The 18,284-nt window shown below is 48.8% G+C and overlaps 1 pseudogene; it reads right to left on the bottom strand.

The window, feature by feature from the left end:
- Positions 1-12,580: 12,580 nt before the first annotated feature.
- LOC134362985 (dynactin subunit 6-like) lies at positions 12,581-13,150 on the bottom strand (annotated as a pseudogene).
- Between the last annotated feature and the right edge of the window lie 5,134 nt (positions 13,151-18,284).

Below are 18,284 nucleotides of genomic sequence, written 5' to 3'. Positions count from 1 at the left end.
TTCCTCCCAGCCAGAATCCTGTCTGCAGGTTCCCAAGCGGCCATCCCACCTCTGCTCTAACCTCTCAGTGAGGGGAAGCTCAGTGTTCCCAGGCTGGAGGCCCTTGCAGAGCTGGTCTGAGAGTCTATTTTCTGGGTGGGGGCAGCTGGACCCTAGAGCACTGGGGGAGCCCAGATGAAAAGTAACAAGCAGACCAAGGTTGCCAGGGACATGGTGAGGCAAGTGAGGTGCTCAGGGTGCAAAATTTAGGGGTTGCTCACTCTCAGGCTTGTGCAAATGTGGGGTCTGGCCAAGCTGGTGGCCTCATGAGAACTCCTTGGCTCCAAGCTGCGGGCCAGTCCAGTGTTTCTCTCATGCACAAGAATACAGAGCATTCATCACATGCCATTTTCTTAAGAGTGCTAGCTGGGAACAGCTGTTATTATTCCATTTTTCAGATAAGAAAATTGAGATGGCGACAAATTAAGAAGCTGGTGGTTTGGCTCTAGATACCACCTTTTTACTGTTCTCCTGTGCTGCTGTGCTAGCCTGTGCATTCTAACCTCCCTGTGCCAACCCCCACTTCAGCCAGCATTCATTAAGCTGTTGCTCTGTTGCAAGCCCTGTGCCAGTGGAGCCCAGTGGGGAGCAAAACCACATACCACCCTGACCCTGGTGGAGTTTTCAGTCCATCAGGTTGAGTCCTGGCTCTGCCATGCCCTTATCCCGTGACCTTGGACAAGCTACTTAACTTCGCTGTGCCTGTCTTCCTGATGGAGTGGGTGTGATAATCCGGGCCTCGTCGAGTTTCGGGGAGGATGAAGTGACTCATACCTGCACATGGGAGGCGCCTGGGAGGTGTCGGCTGTAATCATGGAGAGGGCTCCTTCCAACCCATGCTGGGCTGGTCTCTGAGAGTCAGGTGCTGTGTCTGCCACGTGGAAGAAGAGTGGAGTCAGAATCCCGTGCTCCTGGGCTTCAGTCTTGGCTTTGGCATCGTGAGTGTCTGAGACACGTGATTCTGGACAAGTCTCTTTATCTTTCGGAGTTTTCCCCTCTAAAACGGGAACGACTAATACCAACCTCGTGGTGTCCTTGTGGTTATAATATGAAGTAACAGGCATTTGGCACATAATAGGTGCCTTTGGAAAATTTCATTTCCTGTCCTCAAGAGGAATCAGACGGCCGTAAAAACACAGGGATCAGCACATCTGGAGTTTTTGGCATCTCAGCTTCTGCCAAGGAAGGCCCAGACCTTCTGTGACAGGCTGCAGGATTCTGTTTTCTTTTGCTTCCTTTCTTTCTTCCTGTTTGAATTTTGTTCCTTGAGAAACGGAGGTGCATTTTGCAGCCGCCCACGCAGGGGAGTCCGTGTTGGAATCCTGGTGCCCCACAGCAGGCTGCATCTTGGCCCCTTGCCTCCCACGACACTTGGAAGGTCAAGTGGTGGGTGTGGGACACTGGGGCCTCGTCTCCCGAGAAGTCAGACAGCAGGGGAAAGCTGAGGGCTGAGAAGCGGCTGGTGGATTGGAGGCCCTGACTGGTCCAGCCTCCCCAAGGCCTGGGGGTGTCCTGGCTCACCCCACCCTCACCTACCCATGATGCTACTGGTGCCTCTGCTGCTCCTGCCCAGAGACCAGCAGGGAGAAAGAGCTGTGGGCCTGGAAGAGCTGGGCAGTGTGTAGTTGCTCAGGAACCAGAATGTGGGCAGCTGGGCAGAGAAGTGGCTGCCTAGGGATGGGGCGTAGCAGTTGGCATTGCCCTGGGGGCTCCTGCCATGACCTTTTCCAAGGGCCATGGTGCTGGGAGCCTCCTATCAGAGTCACCTCCCCTGTCCTCCTGGCTGGGTGCTTCCACACACAAGATCTCTGACTCCGTAGCCACGTCCACCCCTCCTTTTCAGAGACGAGGGAACAGCCTGGGCAACAGGATGAGTTGTGACCGACCCAAGGTCCTGCAGCAAGGAAGTGTCAGAGCCCAGCGAGGTGCATGCCCAGCTCTGCCTGCCCATCCCCCACCCATCCCCTTCCCCTCCCCCTCACTGCCACCCGCTCCTCCAGCATCTAATGGTAATGGCCCTTTGATTGTGCGCATCTTCTTGAGGAGAGACTAATCATTAGTAATGAATTTGGGCTGCTCAGCATGAATGAGCCAATGCACGGCCAGCCAGTGGGGTGGGCAGCTGGAGGAGCAATGAGCAGGCCCCTAGGCCATGGAGAGCCCTGGGGTGGGCTCTGGTAGCCCTTTATTTCTCTTTGCAGTAAAACCAGACACTCAGCTGGAAGGGGTGCCCTTATCCTGGGGCAGGGGCAGGGGGCTGGGTCCCTGCAGACAGAAGGTCCCAGCCCCCAGGCCTGAGAGCAGAGTGCCCAGGACTGCTTGGCTTCCCCCCCCCCCCGCCCCACTCAGCGTCCCCCCTTGGCCCGGTGGTGGGGGGCAAGGGCAGCTGCGGCTGGGTCCCACCTCTCACCTCCCCCACTGGGCTGCTTTCTTGGCTGTAAGACCTTAGGGAGACTCACATGGCCGTTTTAAGATTTGTTTTCCAAAACTGAAAGGAGAGAACTTATCCTAAACAAAACAAACAAACAAAAAACACATAGAACCTCTTCTAGGATCTCTCAGTCCTGAGCCTTGTCCTTGCTGTCTATGGACTTCCTGGCACATAACCACCTTTGCCACAGTCCCCTGGTGGTGGCAGACAGAGCTGGACTGGCCCTTACACCCTCGTGGGACTTTGAGCCTGCCCCAAACCTCTCTGATCCGTTCCCCCAGCCGTGGGTGGATGGGGGCTACATATCCACATCTCCGGGTTTGGGAGGCGATGGAAGGAGATGGGGGTGTGGATGCATTTTGTAAATGAGGCCTTCTGATGATAATTTTATCACAGGCAGGAGACAGACACACTCACACGCCCCCAAATCACTGATGGGGCCTCCCTCTGAAGGTGCTCCTTGCTTCTTGAGACGACGTGATTACTCAGTAGGTTCTGTGTAATTATTTAATCAAGCCCCAAGCACGTCCTCAGTGTGGAGCTGGGCGGCTGACCAGACCCCAACCTCCCCCGCCCCCCAAAGAGGCATAATCAGCTAGAGCTGCTGAGAGGGGCGAGAAGCCCCCCACACTTCTTTTCTTTGTGTAACAGCTGGGCTGGGTGGGAGGGGTGCCTGGAGGGAGGGCCAGGTCACCTTGGGGCTCACCTGGGCTGAGGCCAGGGCAGGAGAGGGCTTTAGCGGCCTGTTTGTGCAGCTCCCTTATTTCTCTTTGAGGACACTGAGGACCAGAGAGGAGGAGGCAGCAGGCAGGGTCCTCAGCTCCTCAGCCGCAGAGCTGGCTTCTGTGCTCCGTCCTCTTCCTCCCCTCCTTCCTTCTTCCTACCTTCCCACCTTCCTCCCTCCCTCTATCCCTCTCTCCTTCCCTTCCTCCTTCCCACCCCTCCCTCCCTCCCTCCCTCTTTCCTTGCCTCCCCCTTTCCCATTTATTTCCCGCCCCCTCCCCCTTTCTCTCTTATTATACAAGGACTGGACAAGCGTAGGCATTCACATGGTCAAACATGCAGATAACACACATAAAGAGAAAGTCTGCCTTGATCGCCTCTTCCTCCCACCCAAATTCCCACTCCCCTCCCCAGATGTCACTCCAGCTCCAAGCCTGGAGCCTCTCCTCACAGACGTTCTCTATGCATTCACAGATTGACCTCAGTTCTTATAGACGTAGGAGTTTGGTGTTTGCTTTTGTTCACATAAACATCCCTGATGCTGTCTAGACCAGTGCTTCTCACTTGGGGGGTAGTTTTACCCCCCAGGGGGCATTTGGCAATGTCTGGAGACATTTTTGATCATTATAACTGGGGAGGGGGTGCTCCTGGCATCTAGTGAGTAGAGGTCAAAGACGCTGCTAAACATCCTGCAGTGCACAGGACAGCCCCACAACAAACACTTATCCTGCCCAAAATGTCAGTGGTGCTGAATTTGAGAACCCTAGAATGTTCTAGAATGTTCTCAACTTGCTCTTTTCTAATAATAATAATAATGATAATATATCTTGGACATCTTGGTTTAGATATATGGTTAGTAAATCTCTTTCCCTCATTCTTATTACTTTTGTATCCTCTTTTGACATCACAGGCCATTTACCTAAATTCTCATTTGATAGATTTCAGGTTGTTTCTGATTTTTAGGGGATTAATGGAAACACCTTTGTTGTTCCCTGGTTTGGAAGCTTAGGAGTGGGATTGCTACACCAAAGGGGTAGTTATTGGTCAATTGATTTACTAAGCCCTCAGGTAGTGCTATTATTTCTATTTTAAGCATGGCATACACTTATGTTCAGTGTTAATAGGTACTGTACTGCATTCTTTCACACAGGTGTGCCAACTTACCTTCTCACTTTTCCTTCCTTCAAGCCCAAGTTTTCAAGGAAGATGACAAAAAAAAGTTTGGAGTTCTGGCTATTATGTCTCCAAGAGGAATAAGGGGAACCTGTCCGTCATAGGGTGGATGGGGGCCCAGCCGTGCCAACCCTGCCATTGGCCCCCCAGTGTAGTGAGTGGGGGATGGACACGTCCACTCCCACCAGCCCCAAGTGGCATGCAGGCTGGTGCCCCCATTTTACAGACAAGCCTCTGCGAGTTATGGTTTTTGCCCACCAGTGCTGGGAAGCCACATCCTTCCTGAGCCCCTGGTCAGAAGCCCACAGGTACAGCAGGTGGGCAGAGTGCGTGAAGCTGGACCTTGTTAGGGACCCTGGGAAGTCTCATAAAGTCAGCTGAATACCCTACCAGATCCCTTATGGCCCTGTGGTAGGGTTGCCAGATTTTGCAGAGCAATATCTGCAATGGTTAGGTCATTCTTACACTAAAAAATGATTCATTGTTCATCTGAGATTCAAAGTTAACCTGGCGGCTGTGTTTTTCCTGGTGACCCGCCCTGCTGCTTGGTGCACCACGTTTTCTCCACAGATGAGGAGGAGGAAGGAGGAGATGGCTGGTGCTGGACGGCTCCTCCACTTCTCACTATCCCCCTTCCCCTCTCCAGTCTCAGGGCCTTGACACCCATGTTGGAGAGCTTGCTCTTGCTTGCATGTGAGCGGCAAGGCTGGAGCTGAAGGTGGCAGACGTGTCCAAGGCAGCACCGGTGGCCATACTGACCCCACCTCCCCCCATCGTCCATGCTTAGAGCCAGTGGCCGCTGCAAGTATAATTAGTTAATAAATCATTCCAGGTGATAAATAGAATGATAGATGCAGGGTTCACTTGATCACTTTTTTATTAAGGAGAAATAAATCAGCACCACATTGTTGCTATAAACCTTTCAAACTGGTCAGATCCTGGCTGGTAGAAGCTGATTAACATGGCCACATGTAGGGACCATTTGTAGCTGATCATCGAGATCAATCAATCCCTGTCACTTTCCCTCCTTGGAGGAGGTGGCAGAAGCCAGGTGCTGCTCTGCCATCCACCCCTCCACCGGCTTCTTGCTGTGGGGGCGCTGGGGTGACAGGTGGTGCCTGCTTTGGTGCCAGGCAGCCCAGATTGAATCCCAGCCATGCTGCATACCAGCTGTGTGAGCCCGGGTAGCTGTCATCCCATCTCTGGGCCTCAGCCCCTCTCCCCTGACACGAGGTAGACAGCAGCATATCTTCCTTAGAGAGTTGTTCTGAGCAGCTTCTTGGTTTCAGGTCCCCTTTACATGCCTAAGAGTGATCAAGGACCCCAAAGAACTTTGTATATGCATGTGAGCTATCTCTCTCTATATTTATTGTATTAGAAACTAAAACAGAAATCTAAGAAAAAATTTATTTCCTGACAAAACATGTCAATGTAAATAACATTTTTAATGAAAAATAACTATATTTTCTAAAATACGAAAAATGTGAGGAGTGGCATTGTATTATATTTGTGCAAATCTTTAAAACTTCTGGCTGAATAGGAGACTGCTAGATTCTCATATCCGCTTCTGCATTCAATCCATTGTGATAAGTTGTTTTGGCTCAAGCGTGTCAAGAAAATTTGGCCTCACTCAAATAGTTGGAAAAGGGAGTATTTTAATAGGCTTTTCAGGTCATTGTGGGTACACCAAGTAGCCTCTGGAAAACTCCCCCATGCACTTGTGAGAGAAGAGTAAAAGGGCAAATTAGTGTTATTTGAAAACAGTTTTGACCTTGAAGACCCCCTGAAAGGGTCCTAGGGACGCCATAGTGTCCCCAGACAACACTTTGAGAACCAGAGGAATGAGATGCATGCAGAAGGAACTAGACACAGAGGTGGTCCTCTGGGGAAGCTGGCGCCTGTCTTGTCAGGTCTTGGGGCCTACCTTCTCCTCCTGAAGCTGGCACACCCTCTGTGGAGGTAGTGCTAGACGTCTTCTGTGTGCCTCCTGGGGCCTCTGTTTACCTGCTCTGGCCCTGGGCAGCTGACCCGTAAGGACTTCTGGTTGGGTTCAGCCATGGGAAGTTCTGGCTGGAGACAGGAGCGTGAGAGAGAGTGGGGTTTGGGGCATTTATTTCTCTAACTCTCCTCCCTGCCTGGTTGATGACAGGAGCCACAGCTGCTGTTAGTAGCCACTTCTCTCTCCAAGTCCCAGTAACTGCTGCCCTTCTTGTCCCTTCAGGCCTCGGTGTGCTAAGTGGTATATCCCACTGCTGCTATACCTAGGGGATAGCACCATCCTGGTTGGTTTTCCTACATTCTACTCACTTTAAAAAAAAAAAAAATCAAACTCTCCTCAATTGCCATCTGTTTCCTGTGGCATTCTGACTGATGCATGGTTTTCTGGGAAAACTGCCTTTTCTGGACAAAACTGGAAGAAATACATGGAATGAGGAATGAGAATAAACCCACCCCATCTAAATGCATGGGCTTTATAGTTACAAAGTGCCTTCCCAGCCTCTATTTCATGACCTCCTTAGCAGGACCTCTGAGAAGCCAGGCTCAGGGAGGACAGACCTGCCTAAGGCCACACAGCAGTGGAAATGGTTTTGTCTTGCGGTTGGTCCTGGACACCCTTGTGACCTACATCACTTCCAGGAGTTGTGTGACTTATTGGAGGAGCTCTGCTTCCTCCCCAGTCCCCTAGCCCTGACTGTTTCTGTCCTGGAACCCCCATCCAAGCCCCTCACCCTTCTTGTGCAACCGCAGCGGTGTTCACTGCTGGTCCCCACAGCCTACTCCTAGCCAGTGCTCTTTAGCTGGTACTTCCCTTTAGCCCTGTCCCTTGCATGTCCTAGAGCAGCCTGAAGCTCACCTGCCAGGGCTCGGGGCTGCCCCAACCATTTTCCCTGCCCTTGAGCAAGCCCCCTCTTTTTTCAAGACCTCATGCCTTTGTCCGAGTTCTTTTTTCTGTCTGGTAGGCTCCTCCTACCTGCCCCCGTGGAGAAACATGTATTCATTTTTTTCTCTTCTGGAAAGCCTCCCCTGACTGTGGCTCCCCGTCCTTCCCTGCACAGCTTAAGTTCTCCTTCCTAGGAGCTCCCAGAGCTCTTTGCATATCCTGGCGGTGCCAGCATTATATTGTGTTACACTGTTCTTTCTTGCTCTCTTCTCCTCCTCCTTCCCTGCTCCTCCCCCTCCTCCCCCTCCTCCCCCCTCCTTCTCTTCCTTCTCCTGTCTGTCTTTGTCTTCTCACCTTCCCCCATGCCTCAATGTGCATATCAGTTAGCTACTGCTGTGTAACAAACCATTTCATAATGTAGTGGCTAAAAACAATAACCATTTAGCTAACTCATAATTCTGAGGTCAGCTGGATGTTCTGCTGATCATGGCTGGGCTTGTCAGGGCAGTCTTGCTACTCTTGGCTGGGGCTCCCTCATGTGTCTGCTGACTGCTGGCTGATCCAGGATAGCCTTGGCTGGGATGACTCATTCCTGCTCTCTGGGGTCTCTCATCCTCCAGCAGGCTAGGCCACACTTGCTCTAATGGTGGCTGAGCAGGGCTGCAGGAGAACAAGTGGGAGCACAGAACTGCCACAATGTCACTTCTAGCACATTCTGTTGGGCGAAGCAAGTCCCACGGCTGGACCAGATTCAAAGGATGTGAAAAAGATACTATCTCTTGATGGGAGGCACTGCAAAGTCACATTGCAAGGGATGTGGGTACAGGGAGGGGAAAAATTTGCATCACCGTTGAAATGAGGTTATCACAATTGGGGCTTGCTGAGGGATGAATGCTTCAAAGACTCTAATGCTCATGGGTAATTTTTATAGTCCAAACTTTCGACTATGGTCTACAGGCCCTACATGTGACCCTACCAAATTCCTCATCCTTATCTTGCACTATGTTCCAGCCACACTAGACTTTTTTTCAGTGTCTTGCTCTTACAATTGCTTCCTCCTGCCATAGGGCCTTTGCACATGCTGCTTTCTCTGCTAAGGCCATTTTTCTTCCTTATTAACGTATCCCCTTCCTTTGCATTTCGGCTCAAGGACTTCCTGACTTCCCTGGCAAGGTTGAATCCCCCGTTAGGCTCTCAGAATACTACGTATTTGGTTTCTTACAGTTGCAATTTTATGTTTCTATTCATTTAACAATCACTTACATGGAGCTTACCATGTGTCAGGCACTGTTCCAAGTGTTATAATGTAAACCATCTAATCCTCAATACAACTATGAGGTAAGTATGATTATTATCCCCATTTTACAGATGAAGAAGCTGAGGCACCAAGAAGTTGAGTGGCTTAGCCAAGGCCACACAGCTATTAAGTGATGAAGCAGGATTCAAACCCAGGAAGTCTGGCTCTACTTTCCCTCCTGTTTCTCTCACTGTACTGTGATTATTCGATTGAAATCAGTTTCCCCAACCAGAATAAGAACCTGATGAAGGCAGGGACCACATTGGTTTGCTCACTATTTTGTGTTCCCAGGGTCTAGCACAGTGTCTGGCACACACTAGGTGCTCAACACACATTTGTGGAATGAATGAACGGGAGACATTGGCCACAGATGAAGGGACTTTATGTTGTGCCTTTGAGTCACAGGGTCTGGAGACTCTGAAGCCTGATCCCTTACTTGAGGGGTGCTTCTCGTGCCCTGGGGACCCTCCCGCAGGTCCACAGTCTCCATGCTACTGAAGTGCTGAGCCCCAGGATGTCTCCCTTTCCATCGATGTCTCTAGCAGCTGCTTCCCCTGAGATGGCCCCGAGGAAGTTTCAACAATGCTAATTCCCACCCGCTTTGCAGCCACCCCTGAATGAATGACCCTGCTAAGAGTGCAGTTTTCTCTCCCTCTTGCCCTAACTTTGATTTGATCAGGCCAAATCTGAAATGATGTGTGAAAGTAATGATATTTTGTAATTAAATCTCTGGTGACGGCCACCGCAATTTGTGCTACATGCATTGTTCATAAGGAAAAAATGCATCAATTCATTTTCTGACTGGCTACTCCAGGGACTGGCAATTAGGAGCAGCTCATCTCTCGTTGCCTCGCATATTAAAGAGCTACTGAAACGCAAAGAGAATTTGGGAGGGTTTTTTTTTTCAGCCTTCTAGTAATGTTAGCTTAATTAGGGAGGATCAGTGATAAAGGGAAAGTTTTGGATGATTTGAGCATATTGTGGTGCAAGGAAAAGAAAGAGCAAATAAAGAGAAATGAAGGTGTCGGGCAAAGGGGCTACGATGGCTAGAAGATTAGAAACGTTCCATTCTGAAAAGCTTGACTTTGCTGGACTGGGCTGGGCTTGGCTAAGGACAGGAGGCACGCAGGGCGTGCTGGGCATGCTGGATCTAAGCCGAGCGCTGCTGCCTCCCCGTTCTGGTGGGATCGTTTCTTTTGCATCCTCTTCCTCCATCCCCCTTTCTTATGATTGAGCTTTGGCACGAGTCTTTTTCATCCGTACCCCAAATGAGGGCCCTTCCTCTAACCTGGTCACTGCTGTTGGCATCTGCTTTGGACCAAGGTACTGAAAAAGAGTTCTGTCCTTTTTGTAAAAAAATAGACTTCATTTTTTAGAGTGTTTTTAGGTTCACAGTGAAACCAAGTGGAAAGGACAAAGTTCCCACGTTAACCCTCTTCCTACCCTCCAAAGGAACCTCCCCCATTATCAAAATCCCTTACCAATTGGGTACCTTTGTTGCAATCATGAACCAACATGGACACATCATTATCGCCCAGAGTCCACAGTTTATATTAGGATTTACTCTATGTGTTGTACATTCTGTGGGTTTGGACGAATACGTAATGACATGTATCCACCATTACAGTATCGTACAGAATAGTTTCACTGCCCTAAAAATCCTCCATGCTCTGCCTATTCATCCCTCCCTCCCTCTAACCTCTGGCAACCACTGATCATTTTACTGTCTCCATAGTTTTGCCTCTTCTGGAATGTCACATGGTTGGAATCATACAGTATGTCGCCTTTCCAGACTGGCTCCTTCCACCTGCTAACATGCTTTTAAGGCCATCCCTTTTTCAGGCTCACTCTGAGAGCACAGGAATCCCCTCCTCCCTAATCCCTCTGCTCATGTGTCTAAGCCTTTGGTTCTGCCAGTGCAGACCCCAGCAAGGCTTGAATCTGCCTCCTGATTGCTTGATGGTGTGGGTAGAGTTGGTGGGTGTGAGAGAGACAGAGATCATGGAGGATGGACTGGGGAGGGGGTGCTGTGAGGACCCAGCTAGAAAAATAAGAAAGTTTGGGAGCTTTAGACCTAACAGGAAGAAAGGCAAAAACCAAACATTGGAGTAGATTCTGTTAGCATTATTTGTCCTTCCAGGACCTTCCAGATGAGGTGCTGCTCTACTGCTTTCACTAAAGCTCTTAATTTGGCTCTTGTGACAATCCTGCTGCCTAGGGTGAGATGAATAGTGCCGCCCATTTTACAGGAGAAGAAACTGAGGCTCAGGGAGGTCAGGCACTCTGCCCAAAACTCACAGCAAGCAAGGACAATGCCAGGTCTGAATTCTAGGTGGGTCTGACACTAGCCCAGGGCAGAACTTTCTGTGATGATGGAAATGTTCTATATCTGCATTGCCTGATACAGTAACCAATAGCCACTTGAAATGTGGCTAGTGGGACTGGGGCACTGAATTTTAAATTGTATTTAATTTTAATTAATGTAAATTTAAATAGCCACATGTGGTTAGTGGCTTCTGTATTGGACAATGTGGCCAGACCCTTGGGGATCTTGGTGCTTCTCCCCAGCTGCCCCGGCACAGTGAATGGCAACATTGGGACTGAGTTGTATTCCTGAGGTCTTTAGGAATGCCTCGCAGCATATAAACAACTCATGGATAACAAAATATTTCAAATTATCTTTCTATTTCATTAAAGCATGCTCCCTAATCACTGATCATAGGCCACTCAGCCTAGTTTGAGTAACTGTAAGCACTTAAAAAAAAAAAAGTGGGTTTTCGTGTATATTCAATAATTCAGGTTTGGTTCTAAAGCCAGCATGACCTCCCTGGAACATAACTCTTTTGGCCAGATTGTCTTCACTGCTAAATAAATTGTTGAGATTAGTTTTTTTCTTTTCCCTGGTCCACCCGCTCCCCAGGGTTTAAAGGAGTCAGAAGCTGAAGTCAAGGCTTGCTAGAGGTTTCGTCTTGGGATCTGACTTCTTGCTGCCCTCCACTTGGAAACTGACATTTATTGAGTATCTACTAAGTGCTGGCTCTAAATGAGTCTCTCTTTGTTCGTTTCATCCTGACTGCAAGCTTGTTAGGAAGGTATTTGCTTTCAGAGCTTGGGGAGGCCAAAACTCCCCATAGCAAGTGGGTGGGAAGATTTCAGGGATTGTTTGCCAGGTAAAGGGTGCCAGATGACTGGGGTAGAAAAATGGTTCTCAAACTTGGCTGCACAATCGAGTCCCCTGGGCAGATTTTAAAAATACTGTTGCCCACACTGCCCCTAGACCAATGAAGTCCAAGTGTTTGGGAGTGGAGCTGGGTTTTCAAAGCTCTCTGGGTGTGGAATCAGGTAACTTTAATGGGTGGGCGGGATTGAGAACTAGAGCATTAGAAAGCATTGGCCTCTTTGCCAGTGCTGAGTCCTAACGGCCAGTGTAGTAGAATCAACATGGACATCAGAGCCAGGCAGACCTGGATTCGAATCTCGACTCCACTACACAGTACAGGGGTACTTCAAAAGTTCTTGGAAAGATAATATGAATCTTTCCATGAACTTTTTGAAGTACCCTTGTACCTATGATTTTTTTTTTGACAGGTAAATACATTACCTTTAATACAGCTAGTACATAATAAAAATTAAGACAGCTATTTTGGGAAGATTAATGCAAGTAGAAAAACTTCTTAAAGGATGCTCACTTAAAGGCCTGTCATCAGCTAGAATATAAATACGTAACAATATGCCCTTTCTTATCGTGGATAGTCTTTTACATAACTAAAATTTGTGGCTAACGTCTTATGTAATACAAGGTAAACAAAATCTGTAAATTTTCAAAAAAGGAACAAGGATATAGGAAAATAATACATTTCCTATGAATTGTAGAGGACAGTTACAATAAAAACTCATTACTTTCCTCTCTAACTCAATTTTACAAAATAAAGTCAACATGTATTATTCTGTGAACTGCTAAGAGTGCATAAACCTGTGGCCCTTTTGAAGGACAGTGGCCAAAGATGAAATGTTATCTTCATGTCCTATATTGCTCTTAGTTCTTAACTGGAGTTGAGCTTCCTTCCATCGTCTTCTTTAGGCGGTGATAATTTGGCAAGGTTTTCATCAGGAAATCCAGCTGTAGTGCCTGGGGCTGTGGTCGCTCAGTCTGCACCCGACGAAGGCAGTGTGCACCATAGATCGAGTTCTCAGGGATGACTTCAAAAGTATTCAGGTTGCAGCAAGCTCCAAAAATGCAGCCACTTGTCAATCCTACATTTCTGCCTACATATGCTTTGGATACAATGACATTATTATCTCCTGTTTTCATGGCTTGGGAATAACAGCCAGCTTCAAACGCATTATTGGTGCCAATGATTATAGGTTTGGGTTCTGGATCTTCAGTGTCAGGAGTGATATTATCCAGGTGAGCATTTATGATAAAGTCCTGTTATTTGATTAGGTTACCTTCACCAGTCACTATTGGCCTGGCTTCTGCAATAATTCGTGCTTTCGGGTGGATCACTGTCCTAGGTCCGATAGTTACATCTCCTCTCATTTCACTTTCTACACATGCAGCTGCTCCAGGAGCAATCTTCACAGTCTTTTGAGTTTTCTCCGCCATGGTTCAGCCCGGGTCTGTGGCTATGATTTTGGACAAGGTATCTTATTATAGGGAATTGCCTTTTTGAATTTCAATCATAATAACAACAATCATAATAATAAGACTCAATTTGCAGGGTTGTTCTGAAGATTCAGAGGGGTGCTCAGGTCCTCAGGAAGTGGGGCTCCCCTCATTGCGTGCCTCGGTATCAACCTCTTCCAGCCTTCTCTGGGGTGGACCCCGCCTGGAAACCCGTTGCTGACCTCAAGTCCCAGTGCTGGCCACCTCTCTGGATGCCACCCTGTTTGCTGATGCCTGTGATGTGCTCAGCCGTGGCCGTCTTCTCCCGAGGAGGATGGTATCGACATTTCAAAACAGTTTAATTATTCTGCGGCTGCCTGGCTATTAGCTGCGACAAGAGAGCTCAGGGCTATTTTTCAGCATTAATTTTCCATTTGAAATGAATTCCTTTTGGTTACACTTTTTAAATGTTTCTTTTAATTAGACACAATTACTTCAGAAGAATTGCTTTTATTCCTCAGCCTGAGATCCCAGTGATAAAGTCGCTATCTGGCCCCACTGAACGGCTGGGATGGCTCATTTAGCCGCTGCACTAAAGTATATTGAACTAGGAAATTATACAGCGAATCAACTATTAATTCCTTTTATGATCGCTCACTCTAACATCTTGAATGAGATCTTCAGGGGAAAATTTAGTCACAATAGGGATCATTGTTCCTCACCTCCAGCCGTGGCCCAGTGCGAGGGGGGCTGGCAGGGGGGCTACCCTGGCCATGGGCTGGCACAGGGCAGGTTGGCATGGGGACGCCTCGTTTTCCTGGGGCTTGGGGAAAGGGTATGGTGGGGTAAGCAGCGCAGCCAAGGCTCCTTGGCCAGGCTGCAGGGGGTGCCCCTCTGCCCCATGAAAAGGGAGGTGGCCGTGCCTATGTGAAGGGAGAAAGCAGACAGTTGCTCATTTTGAAGGTTGCACGTTCTGATGGTGCCTTTCGTGGCTCAGTGTTCTGGACGGAGGCTGGCGTCAGTAGGTGGCACTCTTTCCTTTGGTAGCTTGATCTGGGCTTATGGGAGGCCCCACAAAAGCTTTCACAGCCAGACTTGGAAGAACCCTTTTCTGGAGGCTTTAACCCAATCCACTCTTAACAGATGGGGAAACTGAGGTACAGAGGTGCACACAGTCACATACAGACAAAGGCTGAATGAGGTCTCTTGGTCCCTGGACAAATTTCTGAACATGGCCCCTGGGATTTTCTTCCTCTCCCATCTCGGTAAGAGGATGGCTTCTCCTGGAGCTGGGTGGTATTGGTGAAAGCCACAGCTCTACCCACCTAGGGCTACTTTGCCGTCTGTGCACCCCAGAAGAGCTGCAGTCCCAGCCTGCCAGATGAGGAAGGGGTGGCAGGACCACAGGGCTTGCCATGGCACTTGGAAACCACAGGACTGCAGGGGCATGGGGGGGGTGTTGGGATGGGGCAGAGGAGGGCCCAGATCCTGGCTGTGACCTCAGGGAGTCACAAACACTGCCAGACCAGTGCTTTAAGCTAGGCACTGGTGTGGTGGATGAAGAAAAGACAGCCCCTGACTTTGAAGAGAAATTCATTCACTCAAGTCACACTATGATGGATGCGTGGAGTTTCTCTTAGAGGAGCTGGGCTTTGAAGGACAGCTAGGAGTTTGCAGGGGAAGGGCATTGTGGGTAGAGGGCACTTCAAGTGCAAAGGTGTGGAGGTGTGAAAGCAGGAAGGCTGGGGTGCGTGGAGGGGAGTGCACACGACTGCCCGCTAGGGCTTGTGTGCCATGCCGGGGAGTTTGGACTATGTCCTAAGGGCAATTGGGAGGCACTGAAGGTTTTCAGCAGGGAGGAGACATGCTCAGAGTTGGGACTGATAGAACATGCTGGCTGCTCTGATTTGATAGAAGAGACTGGGAGACCCACTGGGGGGCTCTCGCTATTGTCCAGGTGAGAGGTAAACGTGGCCTGAACTAGAATGGGGCAGTGGGATGAAGAAAGACAGGCACAGGTTTGTTTATTAAGCAGGGCTGCATTATGACTTTTGCGGGCCCAGGACACTTCTACGTTCATGGGCTCCTCCCACAAGAGTAGATTTTTTGTGGGTTCTAAAACTGTCATTTGTTTCTTATGAGAGGAAAAAATGAAACATTTTTGTCTACCTTAAAGTTCCTTTTCCGCCTTGATTTTGAGATAAATTAAAATATTTTTGTCGGTCTCTTAAATTTTGTGGGTCCTAGGCATTGCTATTGTGTCAAATGGAGAAGTTGGTGCTGCTTCTGAGAAAAGAACACATAGGACTTGGAGCTGGGGTCTCCTGCTTGGCGGCTGAGGGAGGATGTGGGACTCTTCTCCTTCTCTTCCTCCTTTAGTCCCTTGCCACCTCCTGGGTGCCCTGGAGGATGATAGTAATGACAATGACTACCATTTACTATGAGCACTTACTTTGTCCAAAGCACGTTCCACGCTCTGTTTCATTAGATCCTGACAATGATTCTTTGAGGTTGGGACTATTATCTTCCTACTTTGTAGGTCAGAAAACACATGCTCGAAGAGGGTAACTTGGCCAAGGCCACGCAGCAATGGGGGAGGGTGGGGCTGAGGGGAAGGAGGATGAGCCGAATCTGGAGCAGGGCCTGGGTCACAGCTAGCCTTTACTGAGTTCTTACACATGGTCTAGAGCTTCACTAAGTATCCACCTACATGGGTGATCTCTCCAGCTCTTTAGTTCGGCCTCTGAGCCCCTAGTCTTGTGGTGACCTGAGGCAACCAGGTGCTGTGGGTGGCCCTGCCAGCTGAGGAGTCCCAGGGTTTTAGGGCTGGATCAACACATCCCCATAATCCCCCACCTTCCCGGTGCAGGACAGCCAAGGGGAAGCCAAGAATGCAGTTTCAGTATTCAGCTGTCCCTGTCCTCTCTTGCTGTCCCCCTCCCTGCCCATGCCCAAGGATAGGCCTGGGCTTTTTTTCTATCGGAGGGAGTGGTGGGTGCCTGGGGGTGGAGTTCCTGCCCCAGAATTATCTGGAGTTTAATTGGGGGAGGAGAGGGCGGTTAGTGGGAGACATGTCCACTGCTCAGGCTGGTTTTCCTTTTGTCCCCAACTGCCCTGCTATGGACTGAATGTTTGCGTTCCCCCAAATTCAAATGTTGCAGACTAAATCCCCAAGGTGACGGTATTAGGAAGTAGGACCTTTGGTGGCAATTAGGTCATGAGGGTGGGACCCTCATGAGTGGGAATCATCCACCCTTATAAGGGAATGAAGAGACCAGAGCTCTCGTTCCACTATGTGAGGGTGCAAGAAGATGGCTCTCACCAAGAACCCGGCCATGCTGTCACCCTGATCTTGGACTGCCAGCCTCCAGAGATGAGAGAAATAAATGATTGTTGTTTAAGTCACCCAGTCTATAGTGCTCTGTTACAGCAGTCCTACCTAAGACATACTCCTTTTGCTGACACTGGTCCTGGCCAGGGTGTTGTGCCCCATGGGGAGCCATGGACCAGTTCTCAGAGCCCTGGAACCGGGTGCATGGTTGGCTGAAGGGACACAGGAACTCCTTTGAGTGTTGAGGCATGGGTGACCAACTGCTTCCTGGGACGCAGGACTTTCAGTGCCAAAATTGGGACAGTCCTGGGCAAACTGGGGCATGTTCGTCACCCTAGGCTGTCTGTGTGTGACTGTAACACAGAGCAGTAGTGCATTCCTCCTGCTAAAGATGCCAGCTAGTTATCATATTGAATAATCTATGTCTCACAGCGCATTTCCAGGGAAGTCAAGTTGACCAGTTCAGCAACTTGAAATGAATGTGCTGACTGGCTGAATGGATTGGAGGTCCCATACTTGGCAGTGTGAGATTCACTCTTCGAAGCAATGTGGGCCTTAAGCTGGTTGTACCTGTGGAGTTCCACTTTCCATTGAAGTTGTATGCCTGTGAGGAAACTTGTGTGCCTGCTCTTTGCATATTAAAATTTCAACTGAGCTTTACAATTTTCATAAAGGAAAAATGCATGGTATCTGTTAGTATGGTTAATAGATGGTTTTAAGCAGTTCAAAAATGGACTTTATTTTTTTATGAACACTAGCTTTATAAAGCAGGTGTCTGGGTTGGAAAAAGGAGCGAGGTGTCAAGAAAATCTTATGATTGAAGGAAAACAGTACAATGGAGATATAAACCACAGCCACATGGGTGTGATAGGTGCCCAGTGTTACTCTTTGGAAAAGGGGAACCAGGCTGGGGCAGAGAAGAGTGTCTTTCCTGGGTTTGGCACTTAGGTGGACAAAAATCCTCAACCTTTCCAAACCCTAGTTTGCTTATTTATAGAACAGATATAATATGAGTGCCGGGTTGTTCCAAGGATTAAACAAGATCTTTAATGTAAAGTACTTAGCACGGTCCCTGGCACCTTGACAAGTGGAAACTAATTACTATTATTTTTATGGAAAAAATAATGCAAATGGTCAGAGTGAGTAGGAATCTGAAGAATCCAAAGGGTCAATTAACACATTTTCTCTAAGCCAGTGGTTCTAAAATTTGAGATCTCATCAGAATCATCTGGATGGTTAGTTAGTCCACAGCACACTGGGCTCCACCCTCTGAGTTTTTGATTCAGTGGCCTGGAGCGGAACTGGGAATCTGCATGTCTAATGAGTTCCCAGGTGATGCTGATGCTGACAGCCACTGCTGTTACAGAATTGGCTGTTAAAAAGGAAGAGAAGTTGCCTGCTCTGAAGCACCTTGGTTATGAAACAACCTGTGGTTGAGACGAGAGCATGCATAGTGCAGAGGTATGATCTTTCACACTTCTGTCCCTAAGGAGGGGGGAGCTGAAGGCTGTTTTCCATGTCAGTCTGGAAGACAGCAGCAGAGTTCGATTAAACAGTTTGTGAACAGCAGATGTTTAATGAGGGAAAAAAGTACTCAGCTACTTGAATTTCTTTAAACCTTGCTCCAGATCAGTGGTTCTCAAACTGGAGTCCCCAGACCAGCAGCAACAGCATCACCTGGAACTTGTGAGAAATTCACATTCTTGGGCCCCCAGTGGGGACCAGCAATCTGTGTTTTGAGGAGCCCTTCAGGTGAATCCGATGTGTGCTAAAGTTTGAGAAGCCCTGCTCTAAATGATGTGT

This window comes from Cynocephalus volans, chromosome 1 (genome assembly GCF_027409185.1).
Source record: "Cynocephalus volans isolate mCynVol1 chromosome 1, mCynVol1.pri, whole genome shotgun sequence".
NCBI classification, from domain to species: domain Eukaryota; kingdom Metazoa; phylum Chordata; class Mammalia; order Dermoptera; family Cynocephalidae; genus Cynocephalus; species Cynocephalus volans.
The sequence above is the reverse complement of the archived record's forward strand: the minus strand, read 5'-3'. Positions and strand labels throughout refer to the sequence as shown.